We start from the raw sequence: 23,395 nt of genomic DNA on the forward strand, positions 1-23,395 counted from the left end.
CCCGCAAATCATACATGTGCCAAAAAAACAGGATGTTGTTCGCCATTAAATTGAATTTTATATTTCTTCCTAAATTCTCCTTGTGTGCATTGAGAAATTCCTTCCCAACACAAGGTCAAGATAACTATATTCAAGTCCAATTAAAGGTGCAAAATCCCCTGGTTCACTTGAGCTCCAATAAAGATATCTTTTTACCTGCTGGTCGGTCAGAGGAGGCAGGTGCGGGCGGCTATAGCTTGCACCACTGATACAGTCTCCCCGGCTCAGGATTACATGGATTACAGGTGTGCATTCACCTTGTCAACGTCTTTGAATATTGATAATTCTGCACTTGACTGAAGGATTATGGGAAGATTTGCTTGGCTTTGTGGAGAGGATTTGGTTTTCGCTGTGCACTGCATAAATTCACACTCTACCTGAGGCTGGTAACAGTTGAGCTTTTTCAGAATTTAATAACGGGAGAGCCATCTGGCGCGCTATTTCGTGGTACATGGGACGTCCTGGTCACATTAATGTATACATTGTCAGATCTTTGTTTCTTTAATAAAATTAACTCTTTGCATGTGAATAGCCGCGTGTCCTAAAACTTTGTGCATCAGTAGCTAAGAGCTGGCTCCACTGGTTGAAAATAATAGATGTTGTTCATCATGTTGTGGAAATAAGGGCATTACCAAGTAACTAAGAACCAGATGTGCGAACCTTCGGAGTTTGCAATAACAAAATAGGTTTTTATGTATCAATCACTCCTAAACTCGGATTGCGACCCCATACTGATTTGCTATTGGAAAGGGGAGTTTTGTAGGTTTCCCTTCCAAATACTGAATTGGTCTGAGATGTATCCATATTCTGTGACTGAAGTGTGTTTGCAAACCATTGAAAAGTTGCTAACTCTCGAGTTGGGGTGGTAAGCCATTCACAAAATGGATGGATTTCCCTGGAAACTCCTTCCCTTCATGAATGTAAAAAAAAAAAACATATTCTTGGGGAATAGGAAGTTGTCCATGGTCTTCTTATTTATTGCCCTCCTGGCTGTATAGCATTATTTCGTTACATTTTGTCATTGTATTCTGTCCATGTCACTCACAGCAGTGTGCCAGCTGTATTTACATTGTATGCTGCAACACTGCCACCATAGTGCTCGACTACATAAGAAACTATGGGTCTCATTTAGAGTTTATTTGCAGGAATCCCACTGTAAATTCGCAGAGCTGAGCTACTGCCACTTTCATTGTTCCCCTGCCCCATTTAGAGGTGGGAAAGGAGCATGTTTTCCATTAGAAGAGCTTCAGCTAACTCCTCTGGTGAAACCCTTGGCCTAGAGGCCTGTCTGCGACCTAGCTGCCACGTCATAGCGTTAGGCAGTCCCGGACAGAGAAATCAAACATTGGCCTTGATGTGCAGATGAAAATCTCTTGTACATTCGGGACATTATTTATTCATTTTTTCCAAAACACACTCCTGCTTTGTGAATTTGTTTTTGCAGTACAGAAATATTCTTCTTCCTTCAAAACAGCCACCATAGGTGGAGACCTCCAAATAGGGCAGGCGGTCCTTTGCCAGGAAAGCCGGGCTATTCGCCTGGCCCTAAATGAACCTATTGGATCTGTGCACCATCCTAAATAAAATTCTGTTCTCTAGGTTCTGGATGCATCACTGCAGAACCCTTAGGCGTGCAATATTTCACCCAAAAGAATATAATTTCTGCTGCATAGTTTCTGCCTTTTATCCATATTTCTCAAAATATTATATTTTACTTCAGATGTCTCCTCTGTTTTTTATTATCTTGGCATGCGCAGATGTTGACGCTGAAAGACATTTCTACTGAAAGTGTATTCATGTAAATTTTACAGCAGTGCAAATTCCCCAAATTATATTTCTATGTAGTTCTCTGTGGTTGTAACATAAATTCCAAACATGTTTGTATGTGTTTGCAGACATGTTTGTCTGCATGTGTTCCACTTGGAGTATTTATGAATCCCAGTTTTCATGGACCTTACACTTGTGTGCAGGTTCCATGGGTGGTTCATTGTCCCATTAGTGTACCTCTTAGGATTTGGTAATGGGGCTTAAGTAAACCTTTTGTTAGGCTTGAGCTAGTGTGTGCTCTTTGATGTAATTACATTGCTGAAACAATGACATTTTTTATTGCTGGTTTATGGCTTTTTTGTTTAGTAGGTTGTGTTGTTTGGTTGCCTTAGTCAGTCACAGAAGACAATGTGCTTTTCAGTAATCACCCTTGCATCTTCATGTTTTCCTTTGCTTTCCTTTTAAAGTGTTGTCCATTTACAGCTTTTTTGTTCACAAAGTAAAGATGTGTAAACTTATAGACTTTCTTTACTGATATGAAAATACTTTTGCCAAAAGTATCTAGGATAGGATACAATATTCTATCTGCCTTTAACCGCACTACATACAATGCAAACTTCACCTTCTCTTTCACGACCCTCTTCTTTGAGGGTACAGCTTAACTCTGCTACTGCAGTCTGTTCAGCAAAGTGAATCTACTTTCACCTTTCTTGTTGTTATAGCCCATTAGGTTGATTTTCTTTCTAGGACAGCTGGCTAAAGCACACACACAGTCACCAATATTTTACCAAATACTACTTCTTAAACAAGCATTTGCAATGCAATAGGTCTCGCATTTACGCAAGTTTAAGCTATTGGCATTGTAGATGACAATGCATTTTATATATATTTCAAAAACCAAAACAGAAATAAAAGGCATTGTAATTTACAGTGCCAATAGCTCAAACTCGCGTAAATGCGATACCTATTGCATTGCAAATGCTTTGTTTTTGTATTCCGACATAAGCAGCCTGCTGAAATACCCAGTAAGTAGTAGTCCTACTTTTACGACAATACAATGAAAGCAACTGAGCTTGTTATGCCAAAGACTCCATTCGTCAGTCCAGTCCTCTCATTACCATCCAGACATGAAGTTTTAAACATATAAATATATATATAATATATGTTGAGTTGCAATCAGACAACAGACATGTTTAGCTGGCAAGTAATAGCTCAATGAAACTGGCAGCACTGCAGGTTAATAATGCGACTGTGCATGTGGTTGTTGATAAAAAAGTCTAAATCGCACGTTGTTGCACAATGGGCTGTTTACCAGTGTAACAAGTCAAGCCACCACAGGCCAGACCCCACCCTGGTACTGACCCCTCCGACTGAATGTACTTAAGGGGGACTGAGGACGCGGGACCGGTATCTAGAGAGATAGCACTTTTGTTTATTAAAGTTCCAGTAAACCCTGAATGGATTTTACTGCTGTCTATGGCGAGAGCCTGTAACACCTGTAGGGATAGCTCTGTTAACCACGGTGCGTGCTTGTAACAGCAGAATGGGTAGCTCTGTTAGCTAGGCTGAGGGCCTGTAACATCTCGATGGATATCTGTGTTACCTGTGGTGAATGTCTGTAAAAAGAGAAAGGATAACTCTGCGAGCTGTGGTGAGAGTGTGTAACATCCAGAGCGATAACTATGTTATCTGTGGTAAAAGTTTAAGCAGAGAAAGGATAGCTCTGCTAAGTATGTGGAGAGACTGTGACTTCTGGAGGAATACCTCTGTTATCTATGGTGAGAGCCTGTAAGAGCAGAAAGCATTGCCCTGCTAACTACACAGAGCCTGTTGGACCTGGCGGGATTTTACTGTCGTAAGATCTGGAGAGCTAGCACTTTGCCTATGGTGAGATAGCCTGTAAGAGCAGAAAGGATAGCACTATTAGCGATGGTGGAAGCCTGTAACAGTCAGTGCGCCTTGAATGCTGTATGATCTGGCAGGATAGCATTTCTTCTCTACAGTGAGCGAGCCTGTAAGAGCAGAAACGGTAGCTCTGCTGTCTGTGGTGAGATCCTGTAAGGACTGGAGGTATTTTACTGTTATTTCAAGAGCCTGTAAGATCGGGCGGGATAGCACGGTTGTATTTAGTTATAGCTTGTAAGAGCAGAAAAGATGGATCTACTAATGTTAAGAGCCTGTAAACCCCGACAGGGTGAGGTTGCTGGCTGTGATAAGACCCTGTGAACTCTGGGGGCACACCAATGCTATTAACTGCGAGAGCCCATGAGACCTAGAGAGATGAAGTGCTATCTAGGATCTGGAGGGATATCACTGCTGTTCACAGAGAGAGCCTGTAAGATCTGCAGTTATGGTGCTGCTATATGTGATCAGAGCCTGTTGATCTGGAGGGATAGCAGTGTTATCTTTGAGAGCTTGTACGACCCGGAGAGGTTTCCCAGTCGAGAGCCTGTGTGACCAAAGGTGACAGCCCTGATGCCTGTAGGGAGCATGTACAATCATGCGGGATAGCTGTGCTGTCCAAGGGTGGGCCCCCACAGAAGGCTGTTGCCGAGGGGAGGGGATACTGGGGTCTTACAGCAAGCCTTTCAGCTCTTCCTTCGCCCCAGCACCCTGAGGCCAGCCTGCGTGGGCTCAGCTGGTGTGCAGCACCTGGGGAGGGCGCTCTGGGCTCTGGCATGTCTGTGCATGTGTTGGTAGGATCCCCAGGGCGACACGGCCGACGTGTTAACTGTAGTTTAACTGCTCGGTGTGCCATGAACGATCCGGCCACGCCTCCAGGCGCTTTACATTTGAGAGGAGTGGAAATCACAGTCCAGGCCTTCCAAAGGCATTTAGAGGTTATTCAGCAGTGTTTGGAGATGAACAGAAACAAGAGGGTCAGAGACTGTGTTATTGTGATCCTACTCCAAAAAGGGCCGCTCTCCAAATTAAAGTACAAATAAATAAACGGAGCGCGGTGTCTCTGAAGTGGGCACCGCGCTCTGAATTAAAGTAAAAATAAATAAAGGGAACGCAGTGTCCGCGTTCAGCATGAACATACAACTTTACACAACTTTACACCAAAGCAGCCACCATAGTCAATAAACTAAATAGTGCTCTCCTATTAGGTAAAGCATGCCATGTTAGGAGCGAAGTAAAAGGTCCAGTCCTTATGGGCGGCAGCAAATGGAGACAGGGCGGTACCAAGGCGGGACTTAGAAGCCTCATAATTAATTGGAAGCCAGTGTTTACCAAGGACAATGACACCAGCCAATGAAAAATATGGGAGGTGAGTAAGCGAGGTTTCCACAAGCATACTTGACTACTGCATGCCTCGCAGAGCGAGCACTGCATGAGCGCTGCAACGCTAGGCTCGACCTAAAACGACCTACTGCTTTTGCAAGTTGTGTTTTTTCTAAATCAGACCGGTCCACATGGCTGGAGGCTGAAGCTGAAAGCAAGTGGGCAATCGTGGTGCAAAGCCCATGACGAAAATTGCATGATACTGTGTTTCTCAGGACCTCAACAGCCATTGTGGGACCATAAGCTAAGCTTTCGCCCATCACCATGATGCAGTCTGCTGTTTCTTAATGGGTCACCGAGCTAATGGTGAGGTGCTGTACCAGCTCCACTCCATTGCATTACTGGACCTCGTGCCTCCCTCTTCGAAGAAAAGAGCCTTGCTCATCCTGCTCATCTGCTGGTCTGCTGAGAGAGGGCTCAACCAGGACGGATAGCAGGTCAGCTACTGTGTAATGCTTTTGGGGTCTGAGATTTTCTGACAATCTCTAATGCAAATGGTACCACAAATGGGGCAGGAAGCTCAGGGGCCTCCGCGACTGTAGTGCATGCAGGTTAAGGTTCCAAACCCAATGAGAAAGTTTAGGAATTTAAGTGACTGCTTCAGTGATCTGTGTGTAACCTGCAGGTCACGGGTTCCAATTCAAAAAGACTGTTCAACAAGTTATGAATGTGCTTTAGGGAGAGAAAGACAGCATGTGTGTGTAGGTATGTGTGTATATTACATACACATGATGTGCAACCTCATGATTTTTATTTTATTTTATATTAGGTATTTGATATGTTGAAGGTTGTAGGACGGAACAACGCAGAGTAATATTTTGCATGCCTTAACCATGCATTTTTTACCCCACATGTTTTTACAAAGCTTATGCTTTCACAATGTATGTCATCACTGTGCATTGTTTATATATATAAAAACAATGTAGTTGTGGGGGGAGACCCCCACATCCACAACTTACCTTAAACATGTGGTAAAGGCATCCGTTGTAAAAACATGCATGCTTAAAAATGTGTGGTAAAATCACAAGGTAGTAAAAACCTCTATAATGGTAGTAGTGGCCAAACTTATCGCACCTTGTAACATACAAAAAAGCATTTGCGTGGGAAAGTTAGTCCATAGTGAAGCTAGTATATTATCAGGTGGAGGGCCTGTTCTGGTTAAAGCACCCTACTACCAAAGGTGCATTCATACATTACAGAAGGATAAAGTATAAAATGTACACATTAGGAGAAACCAAAGCACTCTCCAAAAGAATTTACAGTGTCCAGACAGTGTGGACTTTAATTAGTTGAACACAATTTCATTTGGTTCATAACATAATCATGTTAATACAAATATACAGTCAAAAATTAAGGATTGTAGTCCACAAATGGTGATGTGCTTTACAATCTTAATACAAGTTTAAATTTACAGAAGGAACCCTCAACTAAACTTCAAAAAGCATTTTGCCCAACGAAGGGCCTTAACAAACAAACTGTTCCTCGCCATCAACTTAATAAATAAAACAAGCATTTGCAATGCAATAGGTCTCGCATTTACGCAAGTTTGAGCTATTGACATTGTAAACGACAATGCCTTTTATTTATGTTTTGGTTTTTAAAACATAAGTAAAAGGCATCGTTATTTACAATGCCAATACCTTAAACTCCCGTAAATGTGAGACCTATTGCATTGCAAATGCTTGTTTAATTTAGACCAGGGGTTGTCTGTCTGTAACAGCAGGAGTTCTTATATGCCAGCAAAGGGTTGTTTACGATCCAACAACTTATGTTTATCTAATGATCAGAACCAACCACTATTACGCAGCGGCCAGGGCGGCTGACTTCGGACCACGGGGCTCACTGTTTGATTGCCGGCGGCAGCTCAGCCCTGCACACTATGACTCTGGGCAATGGCTCACTTAATCTCCCCAGCGCCTTGAGACCCTTAGGGGTGATTAGTTTGCGCTTTACAAATACCGGGTCCACTATAAAAACAATTAAACAACTGCATTAAATGGTCTGCTTTGAGTGCACAAGACTAATCCCAATAACTAACAGTAACCAATAACACTAAACTAACCATTATCTTTGGGTTCTTAAGCAATGTGCTGCTCAGCGCAAAGCGCTTTAACGCCTCATATGGGGTAATAAGTGCTATATAAATGCAATGACAATCTACATGGTACACACAGTATTTATTACTTTTGGGATGCATTAGTCTGATAATGTGCTGAATGGGTAATCACTTATAAGGTCCCAAAGGCAAGACCTATTGGCTATGCCAATGTTTGTTTAATTTATGGCATGTTAAAACAAGATAAAATACTAAAAGGTGAGTGAAGCCGGGGGAAAAAGTCCATATATTCGAGGGGAAAAAATAAACAAAAAAAATATATACAGAGAGATGGCTAAAAAAAATAAAAGTGGCGGCACCGATTGCATGGTTTGTTCCTCAAAGGCGCCCGCCCGTTCGTGGCAGCTAGTCTGTGAGACAAACTCATCAGAAGCTATCAGGCACGGAAAATCATGGAAAGTAAAATTATTTAAATAAAGTCAGTATTAACCTGACACACTCCTAGAGAAAATAATGTTCCATTGGGTTTTTGTACTGCCTCAGGTATCCTGAGCCACCTATCCCCCACACGAACAAACCCCAGAAAAACTCACGAAAAGCACGGAAAAAACAGAACTCGCCCATGCAGCACGCCAAGCCCACTGCCCATAGGACCCGCGCCGGGCTCATGGTGGTGCGGGGAAGTCGCAGTCCAACGCACCACAACAGCAGCCTCGCTCAAATGCTTCTCGTTCTTGGAGTTGCCCGGTCTTGTGAAATCACCCGACTGGTCGTGATCATGTGGTGCTTGATTCAGAGCAGCCAATAACCGAGAACAAAACGTGTTGTTATTGGGATTTAAAATACTTCTGCTTTGTTGCCGTCCGCGCTCAGCATTGACAACAAATGAAGAACGCGCTGACGTTCCGAGTAACACTACAAAGCACGCAGTGATAGAGGAGCTGAGGGAGGAGGCCATCGCTGTTCAGGAGTGAATTAAGGGTGAGTCCCGAGAGCTTTACTTTCAGTATGAGGAAGTGAAGCGCCACCGACCGCAGCCTGGAACTGAGGCAATGTAACGACAAGACAAGCCCGGCGGAGCGTGGCGCGCGCGCTTGGCGGGGGCGGGGGAGCCCATTCCAGGCGGGGGAGCCGACCCTTTGAAGTATGATGCCGAGGGCACCAGTGTGCTGAAGCGCTTCCCCAAACAGATTGCATGGCGGCATGATGCACATGATTGTGCGCGTGCTCGCCATGCAATCCACTTTTGGGAGCACTTTGAAATGCCCCTTACAAGAGTCTCGCATAGCGATTGCGTAAACGCAATAGCTAGGCGAGACCTAAAAATGGGAAGTTTGTTTCAGACCTATTTACTGCAAATCATTAGAGCCAAATTCCTACCATCACTGACCAACGGCTCAGAAATTCTTAAGGGCAAAGACACAACGACTCTACAGTCCATCCTGTTCAAAAGTATCTACCACATCCCAAGACACACTTGTCAAGCTCAAGTCCACCTCAAATTTGGGCTCCAGCACCAGCTGCCGGCGAGAATGGCTGCCCTACTCAAACTGTGCTGGAAGTTGAGAGCAGCCCTACCAGATTCTTTGGCTGCCTTGTGTTGGTCAGAAAATGTAAAATCAGCGCACGATAAAAAACAGCTGGCCAACCGCGCTCAGCCATGCATTGTCATCCCTCAAGTTATACAAGGCATGGTGATGATGATGATGAAAGGGAATTTATAATGCGCTACTTTGCCTGAAGGCGTCAAGGCGCAACTGATGGAAAACAATCAGCCAGATCCAAGATACGGAGAGAGAGAAGCATTAATGATAAGCTTCAGAGAAGAGCAACGTTTTAAGGCCTCTACCGAATAGGGTAAGAGGTTCCTGATTCCTGAGGACAAGGGGAAGCTCATTCCAGAGTTTGGGGGCAAGAGCGAAGAAAGCTCTGCCTCCCCACCTTGCTTTCGCAACGCGAGGGCCGATTAGTAACTTCTGATTAGCAGATCGCAAGGCCCTGCCTGGGGTGTAGTACGACACAAGAGACCTAATGCCCTCGGCCCCTGCGTCATGAAGAGCCCGGTGGATGATAATCAGGGTTTTGAATTTAATCCTGGCATACACCGGAAGCCAGTGAAGATGTTTCCTGATCGCAGTTCCTGAGGAGCGTCTAGGGGCATTAACAACAAACCTTGCTGCCGCGTTCTGGACCACTTGCAGCCGATGAACCAGTTTATTGCTCATCCCAAGATATAAGGCGTTACAGTAGTCAAGGCGCGAAGATAAAAGGGCAACCGAGACTTGTTTCCGGGCATCAGGGGTGAGGTAATGGGTGAGCTTTCTCAACACCCTTAGAACCCCACAGCAGGTGGAAATGGTCCTATTCACTTGCTTGTCAAAGGCAAGCGAGGTGTCAAATAGGACTCCCAGATTTCGTGCAACGGGGGATGGCTGGGGGCATGATCCCAGAGTCGATGGCCACCAATCGGCTGACCAAACCTCCTTGTTTCCCCCGAACACAAGGATCTCAGTCTTCTCCCCGTTCAACTTTAGAAAGTTTGACGTCATCCAACCTGCCACGGCCCCCATACAGTTCCTAAAGTTTAGTGTCGTGGACCCGACGGATTGTGACAGGGAGACCATGATTTGGGTGTCGTTGGCATACGAGAGAACTTCCAATCCAAAGGACCTGACAAGCCTAGCAAGTGGGGCCACATAAACGTTGAAAAGTGTAGGGCTCAAACAGGAGCCCTGAGGGACCCCGCACTGCAAAGGCTTGGCAGTGGAGAGGAAGTCACCCAATTTAACCCTTTGCTCTCTGTTGTTGAGGCAGGAAGAAAGGAGACTAAGAGCCGGACCCTCCACTCCCATCTCACTGAGACGAGAGGCCAAGATGGTAGGGGACAGGGTGTCAAACGCAGCTGTAAGGTCGAGCAGGATCAGAAGCGTAGTCTGACCCCTGTCGACCTTAGCGCGGATATTATTGACCACCACTGTAAGGGCTGACTCAGTGCTATGCGCCTTTCTGAAACCATGCTGAGAAGGATCCAGCAGGGAGGTTTTATCGAGAAAGGCGCTAAGATGGAAATTCATGTGAGCTTCCGACATCTTGGCCGGGGCAGGAAGAAGGGAGATAGGACGAAAGTTCTTTAAAATCCTAGGGTCCAAAGTGGCCTTTTTTAAGAGGGGCTTTACAATAGCTGTTTTCCAGGAGGCTGGAAAAACACCACTGAGTAGAGCCCTGTTCATAACTGCCAACCGGGGGGGGATTAGAGTTGCCCTACAGTTTTTTAAAACTTTGAGCGGACAGGGATCAAGAGGAGAGCCTGACCTAAGAGAATCCAAAAGTTTATCAAGGTCCTTGGCTGTGAGAGGGGGGAAACTGGGGTAGGTTTCGGTAGGGAGGGTAGTATTCCCCGAATCAGGAGAGAGAGCCCGAGTGAGATTATCTGTCTGGAGGGCTGTGTAGATGTCTAAAATTTTGGAATGAAAAAAGGAGGAGATCTGATCACAGAGTTCTTGTGAGGGAACTATAGGGTCTGGGTGGTGGATAAGGGAAAGGGAGTCTACAATTTTGAACAGGTCTCCAGGGGAAGTAAGGAAGTGAGGTTAGAGAAATAGAGTTGCTTTTCAGTCAGCACCGCCGCTTTGTAACTCTTAAGGAGATGTCTGTGCTTAGTCCGGCCTTCCATATCGGGCTGAGCTCTCCGGAGCCTTTCTTGCCTCCTACATGCCTGCCTCTGAACTCTGAGAGAGTCGGAGTACCAGGGCGCTGAAGGGCGTTTCCTGGCGCTATATAGAGATTTGAGGGGGGCAAGAGTGTCCAATGCCTTTGCGATAGTGCTCGCAAGCTCCCGTGCCGAGGAGTCGATATCCTGAGAGGGAAGAGGCTTGAAATTGGCAATGAGGGGACCCAGGGAATGATCAGTCAGCCCCCGGAGGCTCCTCTTCTGCACCCAACAGTTAACATCTTTTCTGGGGGCGAGAGAGGCACAAGGAGTAAATTCCATGGAGACTGCATTATGATCGGACCAGGAAAGGGGAAAGGAAGGACCTAACTCCAACCTGGGGTCATTCGTGAATACTCCATCTAGCGTGTGGCCGGCAGTGTGGGTGGGAGATAATACCTTTTGAAAAAGATTGAAGGAGGCCAAGAGATCCACGAGAGATAGCGTATCACTAGAGTTACTGTTTTCCAAATGGAAATTAAAATCCCCAAGAATAGTAAGGGAGGGCCTATTTAGAAAAGGCTCTATAATTTCCAGAAGGTCGGAGCCAAACGAGGATCTAGAGCCTGGGGGTCTGTAAATAAGAATACCAGAAAAGGTTTCTATGGTAGAGGAGCTGAGGGAAAAGAACATGGCCTGAAAAGAATTATGGGGAGAAGGAAGAGACTCCATGCGACAGGTGAAAGTGTTCTTATAAACTATACCTATTCCCCCCCTTTGCGACCCTCTCTATCCTGTCTTACTATGGCATAGCCGTCAGGGAGAGCGTTAACCAAATCAGGGCCAGCTGAATCCGAACCCCACGTTTCAGTTACAAAAACCCAGGAGGGTTTCCTTTGAGATACAAAGTCTCTGAAGGCTAAATTATTTTTAACCAGAGAACGGGCATTGATGAGAAAGCCTAATTCTTTCAAGGGGGGTGGGGGCTCCTGTGTCCCAATTTTCCTGAAGGAATCAGTAACAGGTGCCGGGAGTTCTGTCCCAGAGTCCTTCAGACATCTGCAGTTCAGACTACGGCGCAGTTGCCCAGGTGAAAATTTATGATGACAATTTAGCAGGAGGGGTCTGAAGGATTTAAGGGTGCTGAGTGAGTACAGCCGGTTGATAGATGGAGAGCTAGGACTCTGGTCAGCATCCCCGGCCCCTTGCGCCTCCTTAGCGCTGACGGGCGCAGACGGTCAGGACTCTGGCATGACTCCGGCCTGAGTCCGGCACGTCCGCAATGCACGTCCGCTGCGCGGAGAAAACGTCATCCCCTTTTATAGATGACTAGAGCGCGTCCGCGCGCTGGAATACCCCCAATATGGCTGCCAAAGCCAGGTTCGCCTCCCCGGGACCAAACTCTCAACGTCGATGCTCAGCTGAGAGCAGCCCGGGCAGCGACTGGTCGGGGAAGCACCTTAGCAGGTAAGAATGCTGATTACAGTCTCTGGGAGAAGTTTCTGACACAAAGCACAAATGCTAATAAAGACGTAATTTTAAAACAGGCAGAATAAAAAGCTTCTTAAGTCAAGCCAATCGAACAGCAAACAAATATTTTAAACAAGGCAAGAATGCAAAGAAGAACCTCCCGGCTTTCCGCCTCAAGAGGGGGAGATGCGACTGGCTAAATATTAGCCAAGTAGCATTCAAAAAAATTGCCAATAATGCCACCAAACTAAAATCATGGTCGATGGATAAAGCGGAATTGGCAGGCAAAAAACACAGCTGGACAGTCCTACAATCTTACAGCATCTGGGGGCCTCAACCATACCTTATGTGTCATATCTCTCAAACCATCCAGCTTTTTTACTTAGTAATACGAATGGGAGCCTTCCCCTCAAACGATCAGGTGCCGCTCTGGGAACAGAGATGGTCGAACTCTCTCTGACGACTTTGCGGCCAATTTGAGGAAAGTTTATTACACTTTTTGTGCATCTGTCTGGCTGTAATCTCTTTAAGGCAGAAACTACTTTGCCCCACCTTTCGGGCGCTCAACATAAGATCATGCCATACTGCAGTGCTGACAATACTGAGCAGTAAATCAATGCAGCTCTCTTGCAGGGGCGCTAAGTTCCTTCTTCAAGTGAACAATCTATTAACAGCAACTCAGTCACCCCAGAGTTATAATGGCAGTTGCGGGGCAGGGATCCTTGAAATAAAGTCACTGTCAATCGCTAGCTGAATTGTGCACTTACCCTTCAAGATTGCCAAAGAAACTTTCGTCGTGAAATTCCTTGGGTCTAGCCACACACTGAGCACCTGACGGCCCATCGTTTTTAGTCTATTGCCTTCTTCAACGTAAATTAAATCTTAAACATGAATTCCTTTTATCTCAAACCATACACAAGTACACTTCTACACTCACATATGATGAACAAAGGGTTGAAAAGTCTGGTTCGGATATAAAATAGTATGGATGCTGATTATATGTAACAATCTTTTTAAACTATTGGTTTTAAAATATACCGTAGCAGTAATCATGTAATCCTAGGGTAAAATGATTGGCAGCACTTTTTCTTAGGATGTATTATTTCGTGATGTTATTAACTGTAATATTTTATGGTTTTAAATGCAAAATTGTTATGGTTTTTATTAACTGAAACAATAAACTTGAACAGAAGGAACACAGCAGATTGTAGTCCAGAAATGGTGATATATTTCACAGTTTTCATGTATGCTGAAACAATCAGAAGGAACACAATCAACATGTGTTTCGTCAATCCTTGACTTTTTCAAGGCTAATAGGTGGTGTTGTATTTGGTATAGTCCCAACGATTCTGTAAACAACTTGTCATGCAAATTGAGTCACAATCAAGATAATCTGTTCTTTTTAAGAGTCTTGGAGTGCCTCAAGTATCTCGAATGGTTAAGCTAATACAGGACTAATGTCCACATCAGAAACAGAAAGAATGCACTGTAGAAGTCCCTCAGGCAAAGAGCCAATGGAAAGTAGTTAATGCAGGCGATATAATGCGCAACCTTGTTACTGAAGCGAAGAAAAAGCCTGAATTAGGCACGAGACTTGACGGAGTCCATGATAAGCTCTGTTGTAGGACACAGAGAAAGCATGTCATTCTAACGTCCCATCGGTGAGTTTGTTGAAAGCCACTAACTCACAGATGGGACGTTAGAATTACACGATTAACCTACAGAGGCCTTTCCTACAACTGCCCAGCTGAAAAACTCTAACTGGACCTGCCCTGGACCCTTCTGTTGGCCTCTGCTGGATTTAGTCCTGATCTCAGATGCTCTTCCTGAGGCCCTAGATCCCTTGGCTGTGTCTGGCTGGATTTCTCCTTCCACCACTGAAAACCTGGAACTTAGAATCTTTTTGGCTCCAAAGTCTTCTTGAGGACAAGGACAATCCTGCTAAACCAATCCACCGGGCTGAAGATTCAGATTACTCCCACTCAGGGCTTTTTCGTGACAGCATATCCTTGTTGGATAGACCTCGCCGAGACAGTATGTGTCCTTGCGGAGTCTTCTACAGTCTGCAGCCGCGCCCCACCTGATGGAGGAATCTGAGCTCCAAATAAAAGTGACTAAGTGCGATTGAAGAAATCATGACCAGATAAAGTTGCCAAAATTATCCGTCTAGCGAGCGACCTTCCTTGGGTGTGAAACTCAAATTTCTTACACTCAGAGCTTTCTCACAAAACACCAACAGCTTCAGTTTGACCTTATCCAATGGCTGTCCAGCCTCATGGATAGCAGTCCTCGGCTACAGCCTGCTAACTTGACCGCAGAATGTTTTTCATGTCCATTTTTGAGACAGAGTCACAAAGTAAAACTTCTGACAGGGTCAAACCTGGTTGCTGAATCTGGCTCACGCTCCACCATGATAGGCCTCAAATCATGTCTATGTCCTAGTCAATCAAGACCAGGTGACCATGTTTGGGGCTTAGCACTTTTGGGTGCATTTTTATTTAAAATAATAAAAAATGAATATCTTTGGTTCCCTTTATTGGATTTTTGTTTTTTGGTGCAATTGAATGCATTAATGTACTCCATTTTTCTAAATTGGTTTGGTATCTTTTTTGTGTTGTGTTTTGACTTTATTGCTGCTTTGGTACTGCATAATTACCTTACACATTGTCTCTTAAGTTAAGTGACTGTTAAGCCTGCTTGCTGTGTGCCGTAGCTACCAGGGGATTGGGTGCATGTATAATGGATGACCTATTGAAGGCCTAAACCCATCATTGACCGAGTAGACATTTTCACTTAAACTCCAGAACTATAGGCATTGTCAGTGTGTGTCATTTATGTACAGGGGCTTTCTCAACACCACATATCACTCAGTCAAACTGTATTAATATAGCACAACTTGTCACCCGTGAAGGAATCCATGCGCTCATGTCCCTGCTGCGAGGGCGGATCACTTGAACAGCCAGTTCTTATGTCCTTTCCTGAACATATAATATCACTTCCTTTAAAGCCACAAGATTCAAAGGCCGCGCCTTACAGCTCAGATCACACCAAACACCTGACAAGTGTGTAAGTTGGCTCTTTTATTGGTAGGTGTATACATACTGTGCCTCTTTTTCGGGGAGAGTAAGTAAGTTATATCCTCACGATTTTTTCTTGGGTGCATTTCTTAGATGTTAAATATTTTTTCTATGCCACTAGAGGGAGCTCTGTCCCTAATGCTGGTGCTAAACCATGGCGTGATTGATTACACGATGGAAGTCGAAGAATAAATCATCAGTGCGCCCTATATAAATGAAATCCCGGTTGTTGGAAGCGCTCTGCCACTCATGTAACCCAGGTTGCTAACTTATAGCACAGAAGAGAGAGGTTTCTCAGAGACACACATCTGTCTCGCGAAAGCCCAGGGTGTCCCATGGCACTGTCCGCCTCTGCAAACACCGTAGATGACACGACAGGACAAATATTCACTGCATGATTACGAAGCGGAGGATTCGAAGACTGGGACACATACGGGGTATGTGAAAAATTCTAAGAGAGTCAGGAAAGAAATAGTTAATTGAGCCCTTCACAGAGAAGATAGTAGTGTGTGATGTCGTGACACTGACGCGATACGCTGAGGCGTACGCATCAGGTCACTTGATGTGTTCCAATAAAAAGGGGTCGCGCACGCACGTACGCCAGAACGGCTGCGGCGGCGGACCATAAGGAGTACCACTGTGTCCCGGTGTCTCCTTTCAGGTTTAGGCCCTGTGTCCGTCGTCAGCGCAGCGAGTGCTCGCCCCATCAGGACACCACAGTAGTGACGGTATTGGCGTATGCTCAAACAACGCCATTGTTAGAAAGGCACTATAAACCTACAGCCAAAGTCGTGACGGTTCAGCGACGGATTGCTCCAAACAGAGATATATTCTTTCGTGAGTTGCGTTATTTGAACTGAATCCCAGAATGCCCTTAACACAGAGCTTCCCAATAGGAACCATTCAGGCTGGTGCGCGTGCTATGTTTATTTTAAGTGTTTGATGTAGCACAGAACGACAAGTTCCAGTACCCTAGAATGTGTTTTGTACAGAACATGTTATACATGGGAAGAGCTTCTCTAAAACACAGGGGTCCTCGATTGAGACCACACGCCCTGGACTTGGCCTAATGTTATAGAGATGTTTTACTATGTTCATGCTATGTCTTTTAGAGTCGCGTGGGTTCACGCGACTCATGTTTTCTCTTTGCCTGCATTCTGGGTCGTTGTCATCCACTTGTGAAGATTCCTTACTAACGTCATTCCGGACGTTGGTTTCTTCACGGTTGGATGGCTCCGGTCGTGGGTGCTTTGAACAAGAATAAACAACGCTTCCAACTTCACTTACCTCGTGTGTTATTTAACATCTTGGCGACGAGCGGGATTTCTTCCGGCACCCACCACCTTCTTCGAGCTATCTTCAAGAATTTCTACCGTGTTCCTCCGAGCAGCTGATCTCTTCTTCCTTCCACGTCAAGTCATCTTCAAATCAAGAGACTCTGCTCCACATCGTCCCTCACGACTTCGCACTGCTCAAAGGTCGTATATACATTTGGTTTTTTCCCTTTACTTTTCTGCATACGTCGGTTCGAACTCTTCCGGCTCCTCGCGCTGTGTCTGTTTCAATACTCCGCCTGCACGCACGTCTTACGTCAGGCCACGAGACAATTCCAACTCGTCACAGAAATCACGCACAGCTGTAACCATGGCCACAGCGTCAAGCGTCCATATTTGACCACAAGAAATGCTTTCCTGCCTACCGCGATAGACACGCTGGCACAAATGAAGCTGTCTTCTTCCTACAGCGATAGGCACGCTTACATAAACAAAGTGTTTTTTGTCTGAAGGAAATGCTTCCAGCCTATGATAGGCACCTTTTTACAAATTAAGCTTTTTCTGTCTATTGTGTTGTGGCTCACTTGCTCTCAGTTTTCAGTCCTGCAGCTCAAATTTTTCAGCGATAGGCACGCTTTCATCTTTGCCTATTTCTGCAACATGGTCACCCCCAGTGCAGTTCAGTGCATATTGTATTCAGCGATCTGCACGCTCTTTACTTATTGAATCTTTATTGCGATTATTTTTTGCAATTGGTCAGTTTTATTTATTTATTTATTTATTTATTTATTTATTATTTTTCCTGTTTCTATCATGGCTTCATCCCAGCAATTCCAAACACCAGCTCCATTTTTACAGACTCCCGGCAAACCATCTTTGGCATGGCGCCATTGGCTAAAGGGTTTCGAAAACTATTTGGTTGCCATTGATGCGGTTAAATATCCTCCTGCTCGCAAGGTTGCCATTTTATATGGTTGTCTAGGAGTCGCAGCTCAACAGGTATTTGAGAATCTTCCACCTATTCCTTCTCCTTCAGATTCAGGTGATGGTTGGGACACATACCAAGAAGCCCTGAGTCGTTTGAAAAAACAATATGATGATGAACCCAGTATTGTTTTGGAGCGGCATAACTTCTTTAAGCGTAAGCAGAGTGTTGATGAAAGTGTGGAAGATTATATTGCTCAACTCAGAATTCTCGCTTCCACTTGTGATTTTGGTCAAAGTACAGATACTTCAATTAGAGACCAATTCATTTTTTCTTGTTCGTCTAAAAAAATACAAGAACGTTTATTAAGTTGCAAAAACCCCACTCTTGCTGAAATAGTGGTTATTGCTAAAGGTATTGAACGTGCTACAATATCTTCAAGGATTTTACAAGAGAGTCAAGCCGCTCAAGTCAGCGTACACACGGTTGATGGAGTGGCTCCATCTGCTTCATGCTCTGTGAATCTCGTCAGTAAGCCTTTTAGACAATCATCCAGGAAAATCACCATTTGTTATAGGTGTGGGTCAAGAAATCATCTGGGAAATTCTCCTAGTTGTCCTGCATCTGGGAAAAAATGTTCCTTGTGCAAAAGAATTGGTCATTTTCCATCTGTTTGTAGAGGCGGAAAAAGGTTCACCAGAGTGAATAACCTTGAACTTGATGAGAATCTGGAGTGGTGTTCCAATAGACTCAACGATGTTTCACTGTCTATTGAATGTGATTCTATTGATTGTTCTAAAATCAAGGGTCCATTGTGTGAATTAATTGTTGGTGCTATTTCTTTACAGGTCAAAGCTGACTCTGGTTCACCTATCACTATTTTGTCAGATATTACTTTTCATTCAAATTGGGGTAGTAGCGTGTCTCTTTTTGTATCTGACGTCAATCCCAAAGCTTACGGCGAAAAAGATATTGACATGTTGGGATACTTCCATTCTAAGATTGAATGCCTTGGAAGAAAAACTTTTACTAAGGTGTATGTCGCCCTCAAAGGCAGAAATATCTTGGGTTGGTTGGATCAAGCAAAAATGGGTCTAATGCTCAAACCCGGGTCAGATCAACCCATCACCTTGGGTGATATCCCGGATGATTATTACTCTAATCTTGAAGCTGAAAACATTCAGGTTTCTGAATTATCTGTCTCTACTCATAAAGTTGATCATATACTTGATCGTTTTCCAAACGTTTTTCAAAATAAAATTGGTACAGTTTTGGGTTTCAAGCATGAAATCCGTCTTAAACCCAATGCCCAACCAGTCGTTCATAAAGTCCGTTCACTCCCTTTGAGTGCGAGGGATGATTTAAAAAAAATGTTGAAAAATTTGTGTGATGAAGGGGTTATTACACCTTGTGATTCATCTGAATGGGTTTCCCCCATAGTTTTAGTCCGCAAAAAGTCTGGCGAGATCAGATTATGTGCTGACTTGCGCTCGTTAAACAACAATATCATCGTTGATTGTCATCCCTTACCCAAGATTCATGACCTACTCGCTAATCTGGGTGGGTCTAAATTCTTTTCTCTTTTGGATCTTAAATCGGCCTATCATCAAATTCCATTGTCTCCAGAGTCCCAAGAATTAACAACTTTTGTTACACCATTTGGGGCGTACAAATATTTGAGGCTTCCCTTTGGTTTAGCCTCAGCTGCCAGCATTTTTCAAAAATTAATGGATAATCTATTCCGCGACATTCCTGGGGTACAGGCTTACCAGGATGACATTTTGATTTTTGCCAAAAATATTGCGGAACATAATCTAACTCTCTCTAGAGTGTTAGGGGTTTTAGAGAAAACTGGGATGACAGTTAGGCATGATAAATGCAAATTTGCTGTCCAAGAATTGGACTACTTGGGTCACACACTTTCGCCTAATGGCATTAAACCCAAATTTTCTTTGATAAAAGCTATTAGAGATGCTGCCCCTCCCAAAGATAGGGATGCACTTCGCTCATTCCTTGGCCTGGCAGAGTACTATGCCAGATTCGTTCATGGCTATGCTCAAATTGTTGAACCTTTAAGGAATCTTTTGAGAAAGGGCGTGAAGTTTGTTTGGTCACATGACCTACAATTAGTTTTTGAGCATGTCAAGAAACTCATTGAGGACTCACCAGCTCTTCATCCTTTTTCTGATGGTTCAAAATGTTTTATTACTGTAGATGCTAGTCTTACTGGCTTGGGGGCTGTCTTAGGACAATGGGTAGATGGTCTTGAACACACTGTTGCCTTTGCCTCTAGAACTCTTTTGCCAGCTGAGACTAGATACAGTACTATCGAAAGAGAGGCTTTAGCCTGTGTTTGGGCCATACAGAAATTTAAACCATATATTTGGGGTCGTGAGTTTGAAATTTACACGGATCACAAACCGCTCATGCACATGCTTTCAAGCAGCACCTCGAACAGAGCTTCTGCTAGGCTTGTTCGACTTCTTTCAAAACTTCATGAATTTCACTTTGTTATAAAACACATTTCTGGGGGAAAAAATTTCAGAGCGGATTGTCTTTCAAGAATGTCTTTGAAGGAAAATTCAGTTGTTGATGACGATGTTGAATGTGTTGTCGCTGCGATTGATGCTATTGCGGAATGTCCACCCATATCTGAGTCTGAGTGGAATTCAGCCTATAATGATGATGTCACACTTTCCAAGGTTAAGAGTTTTATTGTAAACAAATGGCCTGAGCGCAGAAATCTATCTCCAGATTTAAGAGCTTTTGCGAATGTTTCCGAAGAACTTTCTTTAGTCAACAATATGATTATGCGTCATGATTTGTTTGTTCCACCTGAATCTTTGCGAAATTCAATTATTCGTTCGGCCCATCAAGGACATCTTGGTATTGTCAAGACATGTCAACGCATCAAACAATTTTATTGGTGGCCTTCCATGGATGCGCATGTCAAGAGAATGATTGACAATTGCACTCAATGTCTTCTTTCTGACAAACATTGGAAGACTCTTTCCACTCCGTTGCATCCTGTTCCTCTTCCGGTAGGCCCATGGGACAAAGTTGGTTTAGACTTTTCTGGACCTTATGATATTTTACCTAATGAAAACAAGTTTCTCATTGTCTTGATTGATTACTATACTAAATGGTTATACTATTCTTTTTGCAATGCAGCGTCAACTGATAATGCTATGAAATTTTTGCAAACAGTGTTTGATGTTGAAGGTTTTCCTAAAACCATCGTCACTGATAATGGTACACACTTTGTGTCACAAAAGATGTGTTCTTTTCTCAAGATTCATGACATTGCTCACTTTAAGGTTGCTTTATACTCGCCTTCTTCCAATGGTTTGGTGGAGAGGTGCAATCGGATAATTAAGGAGGGCATTCAGACTGCAATATCTTCTAGATTAGATCCTTTGTCTTTTGTACATGATAAGGTCTGGGCGTATAACACCACACCACATTCCACCACTGGCATTGCGCCTTTTACATTGCTTAGGAAAAGGAGAGTGCATACTCATCTCAATCCCACTTGGCTTCACAAAGATGATAGTGTTTCACTTAAGCCTGCTTTCATACAAGAGCATGTTAAGGTAAAGCAAAATGCTATGAAAGCACGTTTTGATTCTGGCAAACACTCTGTAGATCAACCCTTGGAAAGGGGGGATTGGGTACTCATCAAAAATCCCAAAAGGATTCCAAAGGGGCAATCTAAGTTCTCTTCGCCTACATTAGTCATTCATGTTAGTAGAGGTTCCGCTCTCCTTGACAACAAAGGATGGTGGAACAAGAGAGCTCTGGTTAAGGTATCTCCCCTTCAAGCTGATGTTATTAGACAACATACCTGTTCAGAGTCAGATTCTGAACATTGTGACTGGTTTGATTTGACCTATGAGAAACCTACTTCTGTTGGTATTTCAGTATCATCTGGTACACAAATTGCTCAACCTGTTGTTGCTGACAGTGATTCATTGTCTATACCTTCTTCAAGTTGTGTTTTGGAACCATCTGGGAGTCAACTGATTCAATCTGCTATCTCTGAACATTTGCCGTTGTCTCCTGAAATTCAGCCCAGTGCCATGGGGGCTGGTGAATTTTCGGTGGCAACGGCAAAAAGATCATCACGTTTCAGAAGAATTTCGTGTAGATTGACAGACTATGTTTTGGAATAATGTTATACATATTTATTCATTTATTTATTTTTATTGTTCCTCAAAGAGGGGAAGGTGTTATAGAGATGTTTTACTATGTTCATGCTATGTCTTTTAGAGTCGCGTGGGTTCACGCGACTCATGTTTTCTCTTTGCCTGCATTCTGGATCGTTGTCATCCACTTGTGAAGATTCCTTACTAACGTCATTCCGGACGTTGGTTTCTTCACGGTTGGATGGCTCCGGTCGTGGGTGCTTTGAACAAGAATAAACAACGCTTCCAACTTCACTTACCTCGTGTGTTATTTAACACCTAATATGTCACCAGCACAAGCTATCTCTGCCACTGTATAGGCGCTGCCTAGCACCCTAATGAACTGAGAACCACCCACATCAAGGCCATGGTATTGAATACGTACAGTAGAACCGGGCCACGAGGAGTGAATAAACTCTCAGCCTAAGTCAGGTTGGCCTGTCTTGATACATAGCAGACTAATTGACACCCTTTCACTTTCATTTCTGAACTGTAAATTGTGCACCTCGCCCACATGCCCTCCTTAGCTTGGGATACTAGTTTCCTGACGTTGGAAGGCCAGTAGAAAGACAAACAAAACTTAAAATGCCTCCCAGTTAATGCGAGGTGCAGGTTGCCTGTATATCCACCATCAACTGGGCCGTTCTGAGCTCTTTATATCTGCGGAAGCCCCACCCAAGTGCTCCAAACCATCACTGTTTTACTAACCCAGGATCTGTTGAGGAAATCTAGAGCACTCAGCAGCTCTGCTAAGACCTAGACTGCCATATCCTATGAGGCTGACTAGCACTCCTTGACCTCACGAGACCTGGGTAAGAAACCAAAGAAACAAGAGAAAACATTGGAAATACATGAATTTTCGACACAGGTAATCATAATTCATTGTGCCTTTTTTGGTCAGAGGTGCTAGGCTGGCGATGATGTGCCTAGGGAAGACTTGGCATCAAAACTCCAAAGACTCATGGGGAACAGAGTAGCCACTCACATAGCTTCTCGGTGGTGACTTCAGAATTCCTAAATCTTGGAAGGAAACAAATAATTTGCTACATTATTCCTCACAACAGGCAAGCACTGTGCCTTGAACATGATGAAGCTCTTAAGACAGATGATAACCCACCTTTTAAGAACTGGAGAATAATTTTGCATTTGGCACATTGTATGTCAATAGCTTCCACTAAAGACATGTTATTAGACAAGGACAACTACAAATGAAAATAGTTCCATAAAGTTACATTCCTATCCAAACATTGACAACTCCCTCATACACTGACCCCAAACCAGCACTAACTTCTGCATCTGTAAACAAACCTGCTTTTTAATCAGGAGCCTCAAGTGACTTCAGTGGTTCAGTTTATTGGCATTCAGTGCTCATTGAAAACAGGAGCGGCCTGTGCAGGTAAGAGCGGAGGGGCAGGTGGGGATAGGGACTCGACAGAGGACATGAGAGAAAATTGATTATTTATTTAATTTTCCCTCGTCATCATACTTCGAGTCCCTCCCACCCCGCCCCTCTTACCTGCGCGGGCCACTCCTGTTTTCATTGAGCACTGAATGCCTAATAAACTGAACCACTGAAGTCGCTTGAGGATTCTTCTCACATTAACAGGAAGGCATACATGCCTCAGCAGCAACAGGAGCCAGTGGCACCATTTACTCCCATGAGGCACAG

Source organism: Triturus cristatus, chromosome 1_2 (genome assembly GCF_964204655.1).
Source record: "Triturus cristatus chromosome 1_2, aTriCri1.1, whole genome shotgun sequence".
NCBI lineage: Eukaryota > Metazoa > Chordata > Amphibia > Caudata > Salamandridae > Triturus > Triturus cristatus.